The sequence below is a fragment of the Arachis ipaensis genome, chromosome B07 (assembly GCF_000816755.2).
Source record: "Arachis ipaensis cultivar K30076 chromosome B07, Araip1.1, whole genome shotgun sequence".
NCBI lineage: Eukaryota > Viridiplantae > Streptophyta > Magnoliopsida > Fabales > Fabaceae > Arachis > Arachis ipaensis.
In genome coordinates, this window is record NC_029791.2 from 99,728,131 (window position 1) to 99,736,251 (window position 8,121).

Genomic DNA, 8,121 nt, shown 5'->3' on the forward strand with positions numbered 1-8,121 from the left:
CGGTAGTGTTGAGTACTTCGCCTATTGGCAAATAGAGCACTGGCTCACGTAGTCCTTGACCACACGAGCCATATCCTTCCAGAAAAATTGGGGAGTTAATCGGCACAATGTCTTTTGGTAACCACCATGCCCTCCAATGGCTGAGTCATCACACTCATAAAGAAGCTTTGGGATGAGGGAAGAAGTAGAAGGGATTACTAGTCGGTCTCTTCAAAACCAAAGACCCTGTCGGTGCTGTAAATTCTCAGACCGAAGATCCACATCAGAAAATGAATCCTAGGGGTTAAAGTGCTGGAGATCGGATCATAACTGCATAAGAATGTCGCAAGTGAGTGAGGTGACAGCAAGAAATTGGAGAGACAGCCCATTGGCACCTTGATTATCCGAGCCCTTTTTGTACCTTGATTAAGAGTTTGGCCAACCAAGTCTGCTGTTCCGGTGTTTGAATGGTCTGAGCCTAGAGTTCCTTGAGGCTTTTGTGATCCGTTCATATCACGAACTTGTGACCAAGCAAGTAGTGGCGAAACTTAGCCACTACTGCTAAAATTGCTTGCATCTCCCGGGCATAGACAGATTGTTTCTGAGCCGTGTAGGAGAGTTTCTTCGAAAAATATGCGATAGGATGCCCGTCTTGGCTGAGAATCCCCCAAAGACAGGTACCCGAAGCATCTGTCTCAAGCATAAAAGGTTCAGAGAATTCAAGAAGTGTCAGGACTGGTGCATGAGTTAGAGCCTCTTTCAATGTCACAAAAGCATCCGAGGCTGATATCGACCATGCAATCCCCTCTTTGCGCAACAAGTTAGTGAGTAGTGCTGCTAGAATGGCAAAATTGCATATGAACTTTTGATAGTAACTCGCCAATCCCAAGAATGCCCAAAGTTGCTTCACTGAAGTTGGAATCGGCCAACATCGAATTGTTTCAATTTTTGAGTCATCCACTGTCACTCCCTCAAGTGAAACCACATGGCCCAGGTAGTCAATTTGGGTTTTTCCGAAGGAGTATTTTGAGAGTTTGGCAAATAGGGAATGGTGCTTGAGCATGGGTAAGACATACACTAGATGATATAAATGAGACTGCCAATCAGCACTATAAACCAAAATATCATCAAAGAAGACGAGGACAAACTTCCGTAAAACCTCAGAAAAGATAGAATTCATCAAACACTGGAAGGTAGTAGGAGCATTAGTCAAACCAAATGGCATAACGAGCCATTCGTATGAGCCTTGGTGTGTTCGGAAAGCTGTCTTAAAATAATCCTCCGGTTTGACACGAATCTGATGGTACCCAGAGTGGAGGCCGAGTTTAGAGAAGAACCGAGCACCGAACAATTCATCGACTAATTCGTCCACAGTCGGCATAGGAAAGGAATCCTTGATGGTGGCATGATTGAGAACTTGATAATCAGTGCAAAACCACTAGGATTCGTCTTTCTTTTTCACCAAAAGCACGGGAGAAGAGAAGGGACTAGTGCTCAGTTGTATGATGCCATCGATAAGCATCTCAGAGATGATCCGCTCAATCTCAAACTTTTGGCTATGAGGATATCGATAAGGGCGGATCTTAATAGGTGTCGTTCCGGGCAACAAGGTAATGGTGTGATCATGCACTCGCAGCGGGGGCAAGCTTTTTAGAGTGTATACATTTCCATAATCTCATAAGTTACGTGCAAACGCCGTAATTGATGAAATTGTGCCTGAGCTGGGTTAACATCTTTTTCACCCTACAAATTAATCATCTTAGCCCCAACCATGAAGGTAATGAATTTTTCCCTGTAATTAACCAAATGAGTGTCTAATGTTTCAAGTCAAATGTCACTTAAAACCAGCTCCTCACTAGCAATGGGGAGGACGAAAGCTGAGATAAGGAGTAGTTGATTTTGAATGCTAACTGGTAAATCTCGAACCTCACCCTCACATTGCAACAAAGCACCATTACCCACCTCAACCTTGAATCTTGGGGAATGATGAATGGGCACTGCCAAACGCCGAAGTAAAGCAGGGTGGATGAAGTTATCAAAGCTGCCGCCATCCATGAGTATGCGGATGTCCTTGTCGCGCACTAGACCTCAGAACCGAATCGAACGTCGGGTAGGGATGCCAGTCATGGCATTGTACGAAAGGTGGAGGGGCTCGACCATGTCCACAGCCAGTATCGGCTGGGTTTGGTGCACTTCAGTTATCTCAATTGCAGAGTCCTGGTCAGTAAGGACTTCCTCCACATTTTGGATTGGAAAATAGTGCTTGGAAGCACATTTGTGGGAAGGAGAGTAATGCTTGTCACAGGTAAAACAGATTCCCTTCTCTCGCCGAAACTGTATCTCCATTGGGGTTAATTTGCGCATTGTGCTAGGCTTTGGAGGAGTGGGAAGGAGTGGAGGGTTTTGAGGCGGCGGCTGTGCTGGAAAAATGGTAGTGAGTGGTTTCGGGGTTAAGGCAGCAGTAAGCCGAGCCGGAGGGTGCTGTGGCTGAGCAAAAGAGAAGCGCCAGCGTTGGGTTTGAGTCATAAACTTTTCTTTAAACAATTTGGCAAAAGAAACCACCTACAATAATGAGATCAGGGAACGGGCTTTTACCTCCTGTTTCAGTTCCAGATGAAGACCACCCATAAAGCAATCAAGAAGCAGTGCATCACCTAACCCATATGCACGGGCAGCTAAGTCGTTAAAGGATTCAAAGTAAGCATTTATCGTGGTGGATTGTTTCAATTTCAGTAGCTCCTCCCAGGGGTTTTCAAAATGGGATAGCCCGAATTGCATTTGCAAGGCGGTGGAGATGGCGAGCCAATCGGCCATAGGTTTGAGTCTCTCCCACATCTGAAACCAAGCAAGGGCCCAACCTTCTAAATTGACGGCCACCAGATCCAACCGTTGGTCCTCAGGGATATCATAGATGCGGAAGAAGCATTCCACGTGATAGATCCATTGGGAAACGTCCTCGGCACCAGAGAAGCAGGGAAAATCAACTTTCATCTGACGCAGGTGGCCAAAGACAGTGGAAGAAGGGCCGCGTATTAGGGATTCTTCTAAGTGTTGTGCGATCTGATCCTGTAAAGAAGCAAGTGTTTGTGTGATGGAGGCAAATTGCTCGATGTAACCTTCCGACTGTTCGGTTAAATGAGAAACCACAGCTTGCAATGTTTGGAGACGAGTATTCTCTGTCATTATAACTCGATGAAAGCACCAAATGATAACAATTGCAAGCTATAGAGAATTCTAATGAAGAATCAGAACAGTACAAGTATAGTATAGCAATGAAATGGAATAGTCCTAGTAGTTCAGAGTATGAGAAGAATTATATGGAAAGAATGAAGAAATCAATGGCTGGAGTCTAGGTTCACCTGTGAAAGGGAATTAAAGTTAGAATTTGGGAATTTTAGAAAGAATGCATAGAGAGAAAAGATACGAAGTCAGAAGGAAAGACTCACATCACACACACTTTTGATAGAGGCCTTTTCTCCCTTCTTAAGCCTCTGTTGTCACACCCTTTTTTCCCTCTTTGTATCAGTATCTCCATTAAAAATATTGTCTAATTATTACTCTGTTCAATTAGTGTGTGTATATATGTATATATAAGGAGTAATAGTAAATTGTTACAATTATTTATCATCTAAAAAATTCATACCTCAGACATAGTTCTTTTTATGTTTATTATTTTTCATACCTAATGGCTACTAGCTACGATTCTATCAACAGTATTACCTATGGTAGATTATGTAATGAAAAAATTTGGAAAATAAAGGCAAGAATTATAAGGTTATGGAAAGTCCCATCCAAATTTGACAAGAGCAAGACGGCTTACATAGAAATGGTTCTCATGGATGATAAGGTAAGTTGATTATTTTCCATGATTTTATTAAGTGATGCTAGGTCCATATATATATTATTCATCGTGCAATAATTTTTTATGTTTTATATCCATATATAATCTCCAATCCCGGTCCCATTCATACGCAATGTATACAATTTTTTTTAATAGAGAAAAGAAAAAAATAAACTTATAAATAAAAAAAAAGAAAGTTTAAAAATTTATAAATAACATATCCAAGAAAAATAGTCGTAATATATAAATTGAGGCAACAATTTAAATTTCTCTAAATCTAATTTAATCAAATACTAATATTAAAACTAAATTACTTAAATAATATTTAATCTATTCTAGTCCTTAGACACATATAGATTAGAATCATTCTTGTAACGATAAACAACTGAAACAACATCGTATGTTCGAACATTTAGAATTCGTATAAATTTAGACTACCCTCTTGTTAAATAAGCTTCATCATCCGCTATCTATGCAACGCGGCAAGGTATATAATTATCACACCAAGAAACTAAACTGATCCTTATTCTCTTCAATGGTATTGCACTGATACAAAAGAAGGCCGATAATTTCTGAAGAAAAATCACAATATTATAAAATTATTTAAATAACGAAAAGCTTTAAATAAAAAAATTTAAATATATTACCAAGTGTTGAAATTGTATCTCCGAGTTTGACACGAATTTACCAAAACTGAACTTAAATTGAAGGAATTCAATCTCATTATGTGCTCCACTTCGAAGATTTACGGGCAGATGTAGAAAGTATGGAAGGGATGGAACTTGAACCTAGCCTACAAAGCTCTGTGGAAACAATTCCTCAATAAAAAATCGAGCTCCTCCCAAAAAAACTAACTTTACCTACATTTCATTAGGTTGGTCATAATATGTTAGCAGATCCAACCATCATTCGGTAAAATAGAGTTTACTGCCCCTTCTTTGGACGCTTACATCCATGTAGTTAGAACCCGAATCAGTGAATATAACTAGATGAGGTATTTCATAGATGTGGTGCATTGTAAACGATTGCGGCAAAAGACAATCGCACTGGAACATTAGACGAAAAGAATAAGTTGGAGTAAGAACAATCATTAAATTATCAAAAGAATAAATAATAGAATGAGTATATAAAAATTAGGTTTAATTTATAAGTGGAGTGGGATGTAAACCCCCGGATTTTTAGAAAATAAATAATGAATTATTTATAATTATATATATGATTTTCTTTTTAGAAAGATTATGAGACTTCATGTTTTAAATTAATTTAGTTTTATATAAATTTCAATTATAATTAGATACTTTTGATTTACTGAAATTAATGGTTCTTGCTAAATTAAAATTCAAAGTTTTAGTAATTGGAAATAAAAGAGAGTTTTGTATATAATTTAAATTAAATAATTAAAAATTTTGATTAATATTATTTATTTATCTCTAAATTGTAAATTAGAGTATTTAATTAAAAATAATTTGTAATTTGAAAAATAAAATAGTGTTTTTAAAATTAATTATTATATTGATTAAATTTGGTTTTAAATTAAAACTCTACTCAAATCCTAAATTTCCAATTCTAAATCCTAATGGCTAATCCACTAATCCTAATCCTAACTTCTAAAACACCCACACATGTATACCCCTCCAACCACCTGTTCATTCTTCAATAAGCCACAATTTAATCTTTCTCACCGCCACACCGCTTCCCCTTTCTTCTAAAATGCTACCATACAGCAATAGAAATAAAAAGCAAGAAAGAAAAGAGAGAGATCTGAGAGTGAAGCTGTGACAGGGAAGGGAGAAGAGGAGAGGGAGGAACTGCGCCACCACTGCGGGCCTTGGGCTCGCCGTTCATGCCCGTCACGTTGTCGCCCAGCTGCGTCCAACCCACTGCCGGTAGCCGCCATCGTCGCCAACAACAGAGGAGAGAGAAAGAGGCGAACGCGAGGAGAGAGAGAGAGAGAAGTCGTGCCAGCCCCTTGCTGCCGTGCCGCATCGCTGTCCAAGGGAGGAGGAAGGCCGCGCAGCTATTGCGAAGCCACCGTCTCCGTTAGTTGCTCAGCCTTGTCTCTGATTTTGGTTCCCCTTTTGTGTGCCGAAGTCGTTGCTACCGTGATGGTGGCCGTGGGGTTGCATGTGCTTAAACAAAGCTGTTACTGCTGCTGCTCCATTCCTCTGTTCTTTTCAAGTTTTAGTAAGTTGTCCTTGTTCCCAAACCCTCATTATTACCGTTCTGCTTCCATGGTTAATTGAGAATGTTGAGATGTTAATATGTTAGGGTTATGCCAATACCGCTACAAATTGTTCGATGGCATTGCTATTAATGATTCGGTTTAAAGCTGTTGCTGCTGCTGCTGCGAGTTAGAACGAAGTTGGAGTCACGCCTAACCTTGTGGGTTTCGACTAACTGAGGTAGGGAATTTGTTTTAAAAGCAAAGGTTTTAACTTATGAATGCTACTAAAATTAAAAGAGTAACTGCAAATGGTTTATGGTTGCTTTGTGTGAATAATTGACGGAATTGAGTTGAATTATAACTGTAGTTGGTGATTGATTTGATGATTGTGCGTACTGAATATTGTAAGGGATAGAATAATTGGTGTTACTTTTGTTGCTGAGCTTGCTGGTGTGAATTGATGAGTTATTATGTGTTTGAATGATGATGAGTGTATATGGAAAATTATGCTTGGGATAGTGTAGAAAAGAAAAGGTTTAATGATGCTTAAGTACTTGACATCGTGTGAATTATTGATTCTGGGTTCTTGGACTGTGTTGGCAATGAAGACAATTTTGAATAACTGGAAAGAGGTTAAACGTGTAATTTTGGAAGGGTTATAAGTTCAAATGTGGTTTTTGATAAGTAAGGTTGTTGAAAATGCTTAAGACAGAATTTCTGCATACATGACAGTAGAAAGAATCAATTTCTGGGAGTATCTCAGGTCATATATTTGAATGAAACTATTTTTTCATGAAACTTTAATGTGTTTTGAGCATCTCATAAAAAATTCAGAATTTATTAATGAGTGGTTTGGGAGAAATGAATTTTTGAAGATTGATGGTTTCTGCAGAAAATTCTGTTTCTTTACTACAGAAGCACCAACTTCCAACTCCTTTAACTTTCAATTCTGGTAAGTATTTGAGCTGAAACTAACGGCATTTTCAATCTTCCTGTGTCCACAATCTTCATTTTAAATTTCATGTCGATACCCTACTTAACCAAGTAGATATGTTAAAAAGAGTATGGGTAGCTCACTGGATTTTGGAAATCGAATTCTAAAAGGCATGGCTGTGTTTCTCACTTCATAACTTTTTCATATGACATGGTATTAATCTGGAATTTGATTCAATGAAAAGCTAAAAGAGTCTTGTTTGAAGTTGTGAATTTTGAAAGGGAATGGGTGAAAATTGGAGTTTTAAGGAATTTATCAAACTTACTACTTCCTGCTGTTTTTCTGCATTTTCTTAGAAAATAATAACAGAATTTTAAGAGAGATGGTACAAGTTTTAATTGTAACCAAATTACCTCAACACCAAGTTTTGCTTTTAAACCAGTAGTACTAATAACAACTAGGAAGGGTTTAAAGTTAATTAGTGATGCGGAGGTATGTATAGTTAAGCGGTGATGCGGAGGCATGTTTAATAATATGGTGATGTGAAGGTATGAGTATGTAATTGATGATGTGGAGGTATAATAAAATGAAAGAAAATGAAAAGTCAAGAATGAAATAAATAAATGAGAATTGTATGTTAAACGGGCCCTGTGCCAAACTGCTAATGCGAAATTGCCCGCCTAACGGATAGCCTGAGATTGCTAATGCGGGAATGTTCGCCTAATTGATAGAACTGTTCCTTACTGTGATACACATTGAACTGTTATTATAATGAGGCCTAATTGACACGGGTAACCGTGATGCCAAGGTGTCTAATTGACACAGTAAAGGGACCATATTCGGGGTTCACTCCGAGTAACGTCGGGTTGCGGGTAGACAACCGACGCATGAGCTCATAGCCTGCGCTAGGAACAGGCATGCATTATCTTGTTCACGCATTTACATTTGATTGTGTTTGCTTTATTTTATTTATTTGTGTTTGTGCTGTTGTTTTCGTGATGTGCTTACGTGCTTTATAGATATTTTACTTGTTTGTGTTGTGGTCTTAATAATGTATTTAGGAATGATGTTTATGGATAAGGAATTGTTAATGTGATTGGAATTTTGTCTAATTAACGTGAATTAAAGGAAGGAACTTAAAACTATTTTAAGTGAAATTGTTTTTATGATATGAATTAGCTATTTGTATTTACTCTGTTTAGT

General features: G+C 38.3%; 1 long non-coding RNA gene across 1 annotated transcript in view; it reads left to right on the forward strand.

The window, feature by feature from the left end:
• The window catches only part of LOC110264290, a 7,051-nt gene continuing 4,429 nt past the window's right edge, over positions 5,500–8,121 (forward strand). The window contains exons 1-2 of the long non-coding RNA XR_002350189.1: positions 5,500–6,004; positions 6,089–6,222. This is a non-coding gene — a long non-coding RNA (uncharacterized LOC110264290). The remainder of the gene's footprint in view (positions 6,005–6,088; positions 6,223–8,121) is intronic.